The 14,837-nt window shown below is 46.4% G+C and overlaps 1 protein-coding gene across 4 annotated transcripts in view; it reads left to right on the forward strand.

Moving 5' to 3' along the window:
* Positions 1-1,984: 1,984 nt before the first annotated feature.
* The window catches only part of Il34 (interleukin 34), a 75,524-nt gene continuing 62,671 nt past the window's right edge, over positions 1,985-14,837 (forward strand). For 2 of the 4 annotated variants that reach the window (XM_052166994.1, XM_052166993.1), the window contains exon 1: positions 1,990-2,202. The gene's annotated coding sequence lies outside the window, so the exon portion shown is untranslated. Of the gene's footprint in view, positions 2,203-14,837 lie in introns of all 4 variants that reach the window. The other 2 variants (XM_052166997.1, XM_052166996.1) reach the window with 2 other exon arrangements.

Genomic DNA, 14,837 nt, shown 5'->3' on the forward strand with positions numbered 1-14,837 from the left:
TGGCCTGCCTCTGTTTCTGGCTCTTGAATTTGCAACCACAGCCCCACCCAACAGGCGTAGCCCCTTCTGAGAGGCAAATGGTTGAAATTTTACTTGTCGGGTTTTGTTTTTACATTTTATTTGGTGGACATATATAGACATGTAGGACTTTCAGATCAAACAGGTTTTCAGGCTTGGCAGCAAGTTTCTTTCCCGGCTGCCACATCTCGCCAGCCCAAGAGTTGGTCTTCGATAAGGCTTGGGGAGCGTTGCATAAGTTCCTTTTGAAAGGTCGTAGTAATGCGTGTGAATGGGGCATTGCTGTGGGTGTCAGGGATTGGCGCTGGCAGAGAGACACACTGGGGACTCTGGGCTTTAAGAAGCCAACACTGTAACTAGAGAAGACAGCTTTGCTCATGAGAAACATCTCATGATGCTCTGAGAAACATCTAGAGGCCATGCGGCAAAGAAATCTGTGCAAAAGCATTGGACAGTGGAGTCTGATAACTTGAATGTGGCTGTGGCAACAGGAGCATTGACTGTCCCGAGGGTAGTCTGAGAGTCCTGAACTCTGCAAGACCTGGGAACATCTTCCTCCTCAGCCACCAGCCTATAAATTGAGCCCTTGGAGGAAAGGGGCATCCCATCACACCAAGTCAAGAGACTCTGAAGAGGGACACAGTGGCATCTTGTGGCTGTGTCCCCATCTCTACCTCTCCTGCCTGACAGAACAGCCTTGGCAGAGCCTGTGCAGGGCCTCCGTGGTGTGATCCGAGTAACCACTGCAAGGGGGTGTGGAGGTGGAGAGTCAGCTGGGTGCATACCAGTGTGGGCACATTGTCTTCCCGCAAGTTCAGGGAATCCAGTTTTCTCAATCTAATTATTAAAGCCTTTCTTCAACACCGCCATTCATTAGCATTTAGAACAGGGCAAGCCCTTGTGTCCAGGCCAGCATTCCCAGACTTAAGCTTTGTAGAGACAACTGAGTAGCCCTTACTGAGGGGCTGTGTTCAAGTTGTGGAAAGCAAGTCTACCCCCTCTTGTTGATAACAATGCTTTCAAAACACCAGCACCACCACTGCAATGTCTAGCAATGGACGAGCTGAAGGATCCTTCCCAGGATGCGAGTCACCACCCGGAACTACTCCAAATACAGTCATTAAAATTAGGAAAGAGTGGCAGCACACACCTATAATTATTACACTAGTAAGTAAAGGTCCAGGCTAGTTTGAAGCTAGCCTGGGCTACATTGAGATCCTATTTTAAAAAAAAAAAAAGGGTTGGGGAGATGGTTCAGTGGTTAAGAGCACTGACTGTTCTTCCAGAGGTCCTGAGTTCAATTCCCAGCAACCACATGGTGGCTCATAACCATCTGAAATAGGATCTGATGCACTCTTCTGATGTGTCTGAAGACAGTGACACTGTACTCACAGACATAAAATAAATAAATCTTAAACAAAAAGGTTTGATAAAAAGCTTGGCAAAGAAAGAGGTGCTGTCCCTGCTGCACCGGGCCTTGTCACCTTGTCACCGGGAAAGCAGAAGTGGCTGTGTCTGCAGGCATGGCTCAGAGGCTCAGAGGCTCCCATGATGGCTGTCTCAGGCTTTGTGGTTACATCTCGGTAACCAGCTGTGTGCATTCTTGGGTAAACCAAATCCCTGTGCTCAGGTCTGTATGTAGATGGTTGACTGGGGCCAAAAAAACAAAAACAAAAAAAAACCAAAACAACAACAACAACAAAAAACCGCTTCCATCAGCTACATCCAGTTTTGTAATGAAAGACTCCAGGTATTCAGGAGAGGGCCTGGAATTTCCCCCTAAAAACCAGTCCAATCTACACAGAAGCTAAAGATACCCCCAGATTCTAAAGGCACCCCACAGTCACCCTCAGGGTTGTCCCCTTGCCTTGACTGTGTTTGAGGAGCCCTCCTACTCCACACTCCCAGACCGGCTGGGGCCACGTGGCCCCGCCCCACCCTGCCCTTGCTGGCTTCGGTTCTAGAATCAAAACCGAGCTGCTGTTGCTTGTGAGTTCCCCGCCCTCGGAGAAGACTGTAGGCCGAGGGGTCTGGGCAGCCTGGGCTGCCTGGACTGCCTGGGCTGCCTGGACTGCCTGGCCCGCGCGGCATTTACTGCCACAGCCCCAGGACACCTGCTCCAGGCTGCGAGCCGCTTAAAGCTTCCAGCAACCGGTCCAAGCCCACATCCCGGCTGCTGAGCAGGTAAGTAGAATTGATGGTTTTCTTCCACAAGGCGGCTCCCTCCCTGTCGAGGTCTGATCAGCCTAACAGCCAGAGAGACTTGAGCTCCAGCCAACAGGGTGCTGGCTAAGAAATGCCTCTGAAATGGTATGAACTCTGCTCCGGGGTTTCTTTCTTTTCTTTTCTTTTCTTTCTTTTTTTTTTTTTAACCTTTGCTTTCACAGCTTTGCGGGAGGAAAAAAAAAAAAAACAGCCATATATCTATCAAATTGACTTACCTGTGTTTTGACTTACCTGAGCTTTGTCAGTTGGCAAATGCCCTCTCTGAATTGCTTCTGGCTTCCTGGAACAGAAGATTGCTTTAACTCTTTACACCTTATTGTGCCATGTGCGTGAATTATTGCTTGTATGAACCTCCTTGTCAAAAATTAATTGAGGCTAGCTGGCATGGTGAGGCATTCCCGTAATCCCAGCACGTGGGAGGAGGTGGAGGTGAGAGGATTAGTCATTCTTGGCTACTTAGCAAGTTCAAGGCCAGCCTCAAAAATAAATAAATAAATAAATAAATAAATAAATAAATAAATAAATAAATAAATAAATAAAAAACTTTAAAAGAAAAAAAAAAAACACAGGGCTGAGGAGAGAGGTGTTTGCAAGGTGCAGAAGACCTGAGTTCTTTCTCTAGAACCTGTGTGAAGAAACCCTGGACATGGTGGCTTGTTTGAAATCTTGGGGCTAGGGAGGTGGGGACAGGTGGATCCTTAGGGCTTGCTGGCTGGGCAGTCGAACTTGCTTGGCTAGTTGCAGGTCAGTGAGAGACCCTGTCTCAATGAAAGGTGGACAGTGACTAAGGAAAGGCAGGTAAAGTGTTTCTCTGGCCTCTGCATTGCAACACACACACACACACACAGAGAGAGAGAGAGAGAAATGCCGTAGGTGAGCCAGTGTTTCTGAAATTATAATGAATATCTATATGAATTTTATTTATAATAAATACATTTTATAATTATAAAATATATTTTATAATTTTATAAATAAATATAATTTTATAATTATAAAATATATTTACATATAATTTATTTATATGAATATTTATATGAATTTTAAATGAATCCTTTTACATTTTGTTTTTTTTTTTTTTTAAATTAAACTGGGTCTTACTGTGTAACCCTGGTTGCCCTGGAACTTGGTATATAGACTAGGCTAGCTTAAATTCTACCTGTATACCTGGCAATAACCTTTTTTTTCCTTTTCTTTTTCTTTTTCTTTTCTTTTCTTTTTGTTTTGTTTGTTTGGTTTTGGTTTTTTCGAGACAGGGTTTCTCTGTATAGCCCTGGCTATCTTAGAACTCACTCTGTAGATCAGGCTGGCCTCCAACTCAGAAATCCACCTACCTCTGCCTCCAGAGAGAGCTCTGGATTTTGATACAGAGAAACCCTGTCTCAAAAAACCAAAAACGAAACCGAAACCAAACCAAACCAAACCCCCCCAAAATCAAACATCTGTCTTTGTCAAAGCTTCCGGGAAGGTACCAGAGAAAACAACAGAGACAGGTAGAAAGAATGCATTCATTTTCTCAGCCAAAATGTCTTCTCTGGGTCTTTCTTTCTTGGCCTCGCTGTTCATTTACCACCACCACCCCCCCGCCCCCAGAGCTTATTCTCCACCCAGAATAAATACTTGGGGCAAAGGGCAAGGACATTTTTGTGACAGTGCTCATAATGCACATGGATTAGCTCCCTCTCAGGAATTACAGGACATCATTATTCACTTCTGGTCCCCTGATGCTAGTGGGGTGGGTGGGGACTTTTACTCTCAGGGGATTTTCCAGGAAAGAATTGGGAACAATGTTGCTTGCATAGGGTTTAATGATGTAGCTTGTAAGTGCACCGAGGGCTGGTCGTGAACATTGGTCTAAAGTAATGGCATTGTTCCTTGATTTGAATATAAAGCAGAAGTTAGAAAGAATATTGGGGAGCCGGGTGGTGGTGGTGCACGCTTTTGATCCCAGCACTTGGGAGGCAGAGGCAGGCGGATTTCTGAGTTCAAGGCCAGCCTGGTCTACAGAGTGAGTTCCAGGACAGCCAGGGCTACACAGAGAAACCCTGTTTCGAAGAAAGAAAGAAAGAAAGAAAGAAAGAAAGAAAGAAAGAAAGAAAGAAAGAAAGAAAGAAAGAAAGAAAGAAAGAAAGAAAGAAAGAAAGAAAGAAAGAAAGAAAGAAAGAAAGAAAGAAAGAAAATAAATATTGGGAAGCAGAGGTAAGTATGAATGAAGCTTCTAGCATATCTCATGCCTCAGAAGCGTCCAAAGGCTCTGCCAGCCGGGACTTTCCCTGGGCCATTCCCAAGCTGGACAGGATGAGAAGGTCCGGGAAGGGTATGCTCTTGCCCTTTGAACAGAGTAAAGGCTGGGTGGCTGAAAAGGACTGACTCACTTTGTTAGACTTTTTTTTCTTTCAATCCCCTGCCTGTCCTGAGGCCAGACAACTGGATGTCAGGGTCAACCACCCCCAGGCCCAGGCCTTCTCCCCCTTCAAATTAGCAACACCGCCCTTCACTTCTGTCTTAGTTACTTTTCTATTGCTGTGGTAAGACACCGTGACCAAAGCAATTTAGAAATGAGTTTAGCTGGGCTTGCTTTTCTGGGATATTAGAATTTATAATGGTGGAACAAAGGGATGGTGACAGATGGCTGAAGCAGCAGCTGAGAGCTCACATCTGGATCTCCGAGGCAGGAGGCAGACAGCACACTGACTAGAAACAACAGAGCCCACCCCTAGAGATATACTTCCTTTGTTTAGACCACGCCTCTTAATCCTTCCTGATATTCTCACCAACTGGGGATCAAGCACTCAAATGCCCAACACTTATGATAGACAGACTTTTCATTCATGATAGACAGACATTTCATTCGTGATAGACAGACATTTCATTCAAACCCTCAGACCCCCTTGAGCCACCTTCCACAGCACACACCTAGGAGGTCTCAGGAGGAACAGTGAGGCACCCAGAAAGCCCGCAGGTGCCTCTTCTGGTCTGCTGTGGTGGATTGCAGGGTAAACATGTGGCGCAGCATAGTGAGCCTCAGCTAGGCTGGACGGGTCCCGGTGCCCTTTGCACCACTTGTGGGATCCAGCAGGCCATGGGATCTCACTCCACCTCAGGGGCCTTTCCTGTGACATGGAAATGTCAACACCTGTGCAGAGTTGGCATGAGCCATCGCAAGTAAACATCTGTCTTTGTCAAAATTTGAGGGAAGGTACCAGAGGGAACAAGAGACAGGTAGAAATATGCATTCATTTTCTCAGCCAACAAACGTATGAGGGAAGCTGGTCATAGGATTGGGAACCCAAGGTGGGGAGGAAGCTCTTCTGCCTTTGAGGTAGGCATGTAGCTTGTATGTAGAAAGTGGGACAGTGACCCTGTCCTCTGTATCTTGAGAAAAGCTCTATGTTGAAGACTGCATGCAGCTGTCTAGGCAGAGACTGGGAGGAAGGAACAGGAACAGTGGTGACTAGCAGAGTGGAGTTAGGATGACAAGTTCTGGTGACTTCTGAGCTGGGCAGGGGAAAGGAGTAGGCAGAGGAAGACATGAGATGGGTCAGGGGAACCGGGCTGAAGAACATGGGAGAAGTGAAAATTGCAACTTGACTTTAGTAGGTGGAATTTAAAGAGGCACTGAGATCCTGTGCTGACAGCTTCCCCAGGTGGGATAGGACAGGGGACCTGGAATGGGTCTAGCCTTCTACCCTGTCTCAGGGACTTTGGTACAGAGCCACAGAGCATGGGAGCCCTCAGGAAAGGCCTGGCACAAGGAAGCCTGGTCTGATACGTGCATCATGGGATTTTGAGGGTTCTGGTTCTAGTCCTTCTTCCAGAGCACGTGATTCTCTTTAGATGACAGCCTGGGGCAAGGAGGGGTCTTATAGCTCTTTGGGAAAGTCTGTAGAAGATCTCTGGAAATCACAGATGCTGCAGTCTCTACTCTAAACCTCTGCCCCTGAGAGTTTAATGTCCTGGGGTTTCCTGTCTTGGCTTTGGGAGGAAAAGGCATGTCTGAAAATGCAGTCTGGATCCTTAATTCTGGAAGAGACTCTGGAAATCCGAGAACTCTGGCCTCAGGCCTGGAACAATCCTGAGGGAATTCTATGTACTTGTGGTGTGTGTGTGTGTGAGAACCATGTCCCTCAACTGTAGAGCATCTCTTGGGATCTGAGCTGTATTTGGCCTGGGAACCTTGTCCAGGATTGCTCTAGATGTTTGGCTCCCAGAAGGGGCTGCTGCCTCTGCCTGGAGAACCAGCCAGCTGCCTCTGGGATCTTCGCCAGGATGGGGGTTGTACATGGCTTTAATTAGGAAGATTCTGGTGATGAGCTTGAGTAGTCAAACAGATAGGGACTTCCTGGCAACTACAGAGAAAGACCATCCCCAACTTTAAACCTTTTTTAAAAAAAAAAAAAAGATTTATTTATTTGTTATTTATATGAGTACATTGTAGCTGTCTTCAGACACCCCAGAAGAGGGCATCAGATCCCATTACAGATGGTTGTGAGCCACCATGTGGTTGCTGGGAATTCAACTCAGGACCTCTGGAAAAGCAGTTAGTGCTCTTAACCACTGAGCCTCACATGTCTTCTAAATCATCCCCTGGCCCCAGCTTGTCAACTCTCCTTCATCCTCAACAGCTAGCACGCTCCCACCTTCCTGTCTTTCAGTGTCCTGGGTCCTTGGTGTCTCTCTGCAGGCAGTTTTCCCCGTCTCAGTCATTTCCCCATTGTATAGCTCTGCAGTGGTGTTGAGTGAACATACACGGTTGTGCGAGCGATCTTGCAAAAATAAAACGGAAACACTACCCACTAGACAAGTCTCCAGCCCCTCTCCCTAGCTCCTGATGACAACCTTTCAACTTTCTTGCTCTGGTTTGACCACTCCTCCAACTGAACTTGCAATCTTTTGCTAATGGTATATCTCGCTTAGCAAAGTCCTCAAGGTTTCTCCTGGCTGTAGAATGTGGCAGGGTTTTCTTCTTCAAGTTGAAAGACACTGTATGGGGCTGGAAAGATGGCTCAGTGGTTAAGAGCACTGACTGCTCTTCTGAAGGTCCTGAGTTCAAGGCTCACAACCATCCATAATGAGATCTGATGTCCTCTTCTGGGGTGTCTGAAGACAGCTACAGTGTACTTACATATAATAAATAAATAAATCTTTATAAAAAGAAAGAAAGAAAGACACGGTATGTGTGTGTGTGTTATATACATGTATGTGTATATTTAATGTATATGCATTTGTATGTATATGTGTATACATATGCATACATGTACATATGAGTTTCATCTGTCCATAGATCTCTGAGTTGCTTCTGTAAGAAGAAACTGAAGAAAGCCACTCTGAACATGGGTGACTTGAATGTCCCTTTCAGTCTTTGCTTTCACCTCTTTTGCTGGACCATATATTAATTCGATTTTTTTTTTGAGGCACCACCATACACTGCTCCTGGGTCCCATGTCTCCACATCCTTATCAAAGTTTATTTTCTGGCAATAGCTGTTGATAAACGCCACCCTGATGGAAGTGTGGTGTCTCTGGGAGGCATTCAGTTATTTATGTTTCCGTGGTGACTAATGAGCGACCTTTTCATATGCACGTTGTCTATTTGAGCATGATCTTTAGCGAACTATCCAAGTCCTTTGCCATGGTCTAATTAAAACTGTTACCACATTCTAATTAAGTTGTTATAGGCAGGAATTTTTTTTCCAAGACAGCGTTTAGCCTTGGCTGTCCTGCAACTTGATCTGTAGCTCCTATTGCCTCTGCTTCCCAAGTGCTGGGATCAAACGCAGAAGGAATTCTTTATAAATTCAGGATATTAACCTCTTATCAGCTAGAGTCATAACATATTTTCTTCACTCTGTAAATTGCAAATTTTCATACTGTTATGTCCTGTGTGCACAAACCTACACACATACACATTCACACACACACACACACACACACACCCCACATCTTTATGCATTCTTTAATTTTAAATTATTATTTATTTATCCACATCTCTTGGTTGACACAAGTTAATTCCATGTCAGTTGCTGCCCAATCTTTAAATTTTGATGTAGTTTCACTTGGCTGGCTTTGATTTTTGTACTTGCATTATATTATTATTATTAGTAGTAGTAGTAGTAGTAGTAGTTGTTGTTGTATTTTCTTTTTTTTTTTTTTTTAGTGTATGGGTAGTATTCTGTCTGCATGCAAGACTTTGTGTCACCTTCATGCAGTACCCATGGAGACCAAAACAGTGCATCTGATCCCCTAGGACTAGAGTTATGTGAGTCACCATGTGGGTGCTGGGAACCAAACCCAAGTCCTCTAGAAGAACAATCTTAACTACTGGGCCATCTCCCTGATTCTTGCTGTCTGCATTTTTTGGTATTCTATCTGAGAAATAACTACCAAGTCCAAAATAAGGAAGCTTTTCCTTTCGTTTTCTCCTAGGAGTTGATAATTTCCAAGCTTACATTTCTTAAGGCTCTTGCTAGCTTTACCACTTTTTATTACATGAGATTATGAGAGATCTGGGTCTGGCACGCAGCTCAGCAGACAGAGGGGCATGCCTCCAGGCCTGATGACCTGAGTTCCGTCCCCAGGAACCACAGATTATAAGGAGAGAACAGACTCTTGCAAAATGTCCTTCCACACTCACCCCCACACACTAAATAGATGTAATGGTTTTTTGTTTTGTTTTGGTTTGGTTTTGGTTTTTCGAGACAGGGTTTCTCTGTGTAGCCCTGGCTGTCCTGGAACTCACTCTGTGAGACCAGGCTGGCCTCAAATTCAGAAATCTGCGTGCCTCTGCCTCCCAAGTGCTGGGATTACAGGCGTGCGCCACCACACCTGGCTGATGTAATGATTTTAAAAAGCTAGTTCAGAGATATACAAGAAGAGCCACTTATCTTCAGTTCTAAACGAGCAGCCTAGTTGGCCTGGAATTCACCTTCCTACAGCCTCAGGCTCCTGAGTTCTAAGATTGCAAGCCTGTGTAACTTTCCTGACAGGCCATACTTCATCACCTCTTACACACACTATAGCTGCACGTGAACTGTCAGCAGGGACTTAAAATGTAGTTTCTCATGCTGAAGGCCTGAGATGGAGCCCCACATGCTGGCTTTTTCTCCCAGGCTCTTAGATGATTCATAGTTCATCTTCAGTATTCATCGTAGGCTTTCTTCAGTATAGACAAAGACAGATGTAACAGAAGCAACGGTCTATGGACAGATGAAATGCAGAGGTATATGTTTGCATATGCATATACACACAAATACATACACATATACACATAGAAATATATCATATACATATGCATATATGTATACATCATATGCACATACACATACACATATATGCATCATATACATTATATATACACATACACATATATACATATATACATACATATACATTTACACATACATATACATTACATATATATCACATTACATATACACATACACATCATACACACCATACACACCATATACATATACACATACACCACATATACATACAAACACGGACACATATCTATGACTATGGCCTTTTTTTCCCCAAACAAGTATTATTTTATCTTTTAAAAAAAGATTTATTATATGTGAGTACACTGTAGCTGTCTTCAGACACACCAGAAGAGGGCATCAGAACCTATTACAGATGGTTGTGAGCCACCATGTGGTTGCTGGGAATCGAACTCAGGACCTCTGGAAGAGCAATCCTTGCTCTTAACCACTGAGCCATCTCCCTAGCCTGTATTATTTTACGAAGCTTGGGTACTGTGTGTGTTCATCTTCAAAGGAGCTGCCTAGAAGACTGATCCCTTAATCTCAAGCCTCTGCCAGTCTTCAGTGGGTAGAGGCAAGGGGCAAGGACAACCACAGAATGCATGTGAGCTAGCATCGTGGGGTAGGTAAGGGCATCATGGGAGAAGGCAGCTATGGAAGGCAGTGTTTGGTCACTGGGTGTGGTCAATGCTCATGGCTCCTTGCAAAGCTCCAGTCAGTCTCTCTCACTTCACAGATGGAGAAATGAGACCCAGATAGCCCCAACCTGCTCAGGATCATGGAGGTGGGAAGAGAGAAGGCGGGGATATGGGAGGACATTGGACAGGCCTGCTTAGCCTCCAGCTTCTGCCTCACTTAAGCCACCTCAGTGACGTCAATAGGTTCTAGAACCTTTGTGGCACCCATTTTCTCTTACCACACAGTAATCCAGGAGTCACCTGGCAGATCCTGGACCATCAGATAACCAAGTCAGCCCCAAGATCAAACTCCTACCTGCCCAAGTAGGCCTGGCTCAAGTGTTAGTTTCAAGGTTGTTATGGTCAGGGAAATCCCAGAGCTTGACTCAGTCTTACAGTTCCGGGGAGTAGCCCCCTTTGTACCACCAGCTCCTCTCTACTCCGGCAGGCTCTGAATGGTGGGGCCTCACAGTGAATGCTGGCCAGTCGGGCAGTGAAGATGGGACAGAAAACTGGACAGCTGCAGACAGCCTTGGGTTTGACTCCTAGTCATTCTTCCTGCTGTCTGCAATACCTATGACATAGAGCCATAAAATGGAATGAAAATGACATCTCTACAGACCACCTTATGGCCATTAAGATGGCTATGAGGAGAGAGACAGAGAGAAACACACAGAGAAACAGAGATGGTGAAACACACACACACACACACACACACACACAGAGAGAGAGAGAGAGAGAAAGAGAGAGAGAGAGCACAATATGGAGGGAGAGATCGGAAGCTTGTGCACTGTTGGTAATGTAAGGGAACCCTGACCATTCCATAAACAAAAGAAGAATTACCATCTCCAGCTATTCCACATCTGGATATGTGCTGAAAAGAACTATAAGCAGGGTCTCCAAGAGGTATTTATACACATTTATTCATAGTGCGTGTTCACATTCTTATTAACCAAGAGGTAAGAAGCAGCCTACTATACACAAAGCAATGGAGAAGTCATATGATACATATCCTTACAGAGAAATACTATTCAGCCTTTAAAAGGAAGGAAATGGGCCAGATGGTGGTGGTGGTGGTGGTGCACACCTTGAATCTTAGCACTCAGGAGGCAGAGGCAGGAGCATCTCTGTGAGTTTAAGGCCAGCCTGGTCTACACAGCAAGTTCCAGGACAACCAGGGCTACACAGAGAAACTCTGTCTTTAAAAACAAAGAAGGAGGAGCAGGAGGAGGAAGAAGAAAGGAAGAGGAAGAGGAAGAAGAGGAAGAGAAAGAAGAAGAGGAGGAGGAAGAGGAGGAGGAGGAGGAGGAGGAAGAGGAGGAGGAGGAAGAGGAGGAGGAAGAGGAGGAGGAAGAGGAGGAGGAGGAAGAGGAGGAGGAAGAGGAGGAGGAAGAGGAAGAAGAAGAAGAAGAAGAAGAAGAAGAAGAAGAAGAAGAAGAAGAAGAAGAAGAAGAAGAAGAAGAAGAAGAAGAAGAAGAAGAAGAAGAAGGGAAAAAGAAGAAAAAGAAGAGAAAATTCACTGTGTGAAATTAGCCAAACACAAAAGGATAAAAAGTGAATGATCAGCCGGGCGGTGGTGGTGCACACCTGTAATCCCAGCACTTGGGAGGCAGAGGCAGACGGATTTCTGAGTTCGAGGCCAGCCTGGTCTATAGAGTGAGTTCCAGGACAGCCAGGGCTACACAGAGAAACCCTGTCTCAAAAAAAAAAAAAAAAAAAAAAAAAAAAAAAAAAAAAGTGAATGATCCACAGGGCTAGAGAACCAGAAGAGTGGAAGCAGAGTTTCAGTTCTGGAGATTGGAGATAGGTAGGGATAGGAGTTGCACAGCAACATGAATATTTAATATCGCTGGACTGTGCACTAAAATGATTAAAATGCGAATCTGAGGCTCACCTGGAATGCTCATCTCCCTGCCTCCAGCTGCCAGTGCTGTGCTGGGCTCATCTGGGCTACCTGGGCCGCTGCACCCAGTTTACACAGTGCTGGGATTAGGCCCGGGGTTTTGTGCTTCCCATGCAAGTGCTTGCTCTACAGACCAAGTCACATCTCCTGCTCTTCTTAGCTTCTTTTTTTTTTTTTTTTTTTTTTTAAAACAAAGAACTTCTCACAGGAGTTCTGTGGGGATCGAGTAGAGCAATACACATGACCGCTGCACCAGGTCTGTGGAAACTAAGCCTCCTGCCTCTAGCAGCATCACGGTCTCGGTCTTCAAGAGCTGCTCAGATTTGGGTGGGAGAGACTGGGGCTTTTGAGAGGCTTCCTGGAGGAACAACTGCGGCCCTGTTCAGAGGGTTCCTACTGTTTATGAATGAGTGGATTCCACGCATTGGAAAGTCCCTGGCAAGAAAGCAGGAGGGCAGTGAGCAGGATGGAGAACTTGAGGACTAAACTGTGTAAAGCAGGCTACCTCATGGACTGGAGAGTTCCCTCCCAGAGGAAGCAAGTCAGGGGAGACAGGTGAGCTGCTGAGGAGACTCCCTTGTCCTTGAGGACAAAGGCAGTGTGTCCCTGAGGCTCTGTGCTGATGGGATCAGTCCAGGCCAAGGTTAGATGCAGCAAGTGTGCTTGCACAGCAGGCACGGGGAGTTGCAACATACCTTGACCCCAGCCTTACATTCAGTGACAGCCATCACGGCTACTTCAGTGTACCTTGGGCCAAGCCCAGCACTAGTATAAACAGGCTGAATCTCAAACCCTTGCCTCGGCTGTGCTACAGGTGCTATTACCGCCTGAGAACCAGGTCTGGGCTAAGCCGCTGCCTGAGGCCGTCAGAAGCTGGTATGGGATTTGAACTTGCGCATTGCAGCTGGAGCTCTTGAGCCCCTGTCTACCTCTCCCTTTGGCTTCTTGTTCAGGTCCCGATGCTCCGCTAGGTGCAGAGCCAGCTGCTAACCAGCTTATCCCCATCCTTGACCAGAGAGTCAGCACTGCTGGATTCCAGCCTGGCTGGCTTCACACCCGGAGCCGGTGCTCATTTCCCTGGGAGCTAGGCTCAGCCTGCTCAGGGTTACAGGATCTGTGGGCAACGATGACCTTGACCAGGAGCCACCTTATTCCATTAAATGCATGTAGCTCAGTTGGTAGCATGCATGACACCATGGGTTTGATCTCCAGCACTGGAGAAGCTGGGCATAATGGTGCATGCCTATAGTGCCAGCACTTGAGACAGAGACAGGATGATCAGAGAAGTTCCAGGTCTCAGCTATGTGGTGAAGTTGAGGCTAGGCTGAGCTACAAGAGACTCTGTCTCAAAACCAAAAGTGAGTGGGGACCCTTCTAAATAACTCTCTTCTGGGGCTCAAAGGGCCCTGTGCCGCCGTAGTGTTGAGTTCAGTTCATTTTCTAACTTTGGTAACTCTACACATTTGCAACCCAGCTCTCTGGATGCCAAGACCAGAATTTGCCAGAATTTTTTTAGCATCTGCTGGGTGACAAACGCCATCTTAGTGGCAGTGATTCACACACACACACACACACTCAGTGCTCTGGCAGGATGGCTGCGGTGTCCACAGCTGCAGTGGAGGAGGTCCAGGCGGGGACAGTCTCAAGGGAACATCTCCACGTACCTGTGCCAGGCAGGGAGCAAGGCCTCTGACAGACACTAGCTCAGGAGTCAGGGCGCCCGTCATGTAAAGTGGGGCCGTTGGTCCATCAGCTAAGGAAACTGGTCTGGCTCTCTGCGCTGGCTGCTGGGTGTAAGGGAAGTAATGGGGTTCCTCTCGCTGGCTGTGGAATTAGACATGCAGGGCTCGCCTTCCGTCCTCCCTGTGGCTTCCTCACTGCCCTGGGTGGAGCAGTAGGAGGGATTTTGTATGCCGGATGGAGAAGTGCTTAGGGGTTTCCCCAAAGTCTCCCAGAGGGAAAAAGGTGGCACCCCCTCCCTTCCTGGGCTCCTCTCCCCTCTCTGTACTGGGTGGCTTGCTCTGTAGTCCTCCGGATGACTTCCCTGGAAGAGCCGTCCTGGGCAGCCCTGATTGATGAGTCTTAGGCTGTAGACCAGCCGAACCAGCCGAGGCTGGACAGGAGCCAGGTGCTTTCCATGTCTCCCTATAGGCAGGAGGGCGGCTTTCATGAGCTGCTTCTCTGGAGAGACTGAGGCTTGGTCTCTTTGCAGGGGAGGTAGGAAGGAGAGAGGAGGAGGCTAAGTTGGGTGTCACAGGTATGCGAGCACTTGAACCTTGCCTGTCTGACCGAAAACCCCATGACATTTCTGGAAAATTTAATGTTTAAACTAGTTCTTAATGCTTTGTTTAAAAATTAATTAAGAGCTGGGTAGTGGTGGTGCATGCCTGTAATCTCAGCACTCCAAGAGGCAGATGCAGGCAGATTTCTGAGTTCGAGGCCAGCCTGGTCTACAGAGTGAGTTCCAGGACAGCCAGGGCTATACAGAGAAACCCTGTCTCGAAAAAAACCAAATCCAAAAAACAAAAAACAAACAAACAAAAAAACCCAAAAAAACAAAAAAAAATTAATTAAGGCTGTGGATGAGTTCAGTGGTAGTGGGTGAGTTCACTGCACACTCGCCTAGTGTGCAGAAGGACATGGTGCAATCCCCAGCACCACAAAAGTAAAATAGAATAAATCATGGCTGTGGTAGCACACACCTACATACAGTCCCAGCGCTGGGGGAACAGCGGCAGGAGGATCAGGAGTT

Source organism: Apodemus sylvaticus, chromosome 21, assembly GCF_947179515.1.
Source record: "Apodemus sylvaticus chromosome 21, mApoSyl1.1, whole genome shotgun sequence".
Lineage (NCBI taxonomy): Eukaryota > Metazoa > Chordata > Mammalia > Rodentia > Muridae > Apodemus > Apodemus sylvaticus.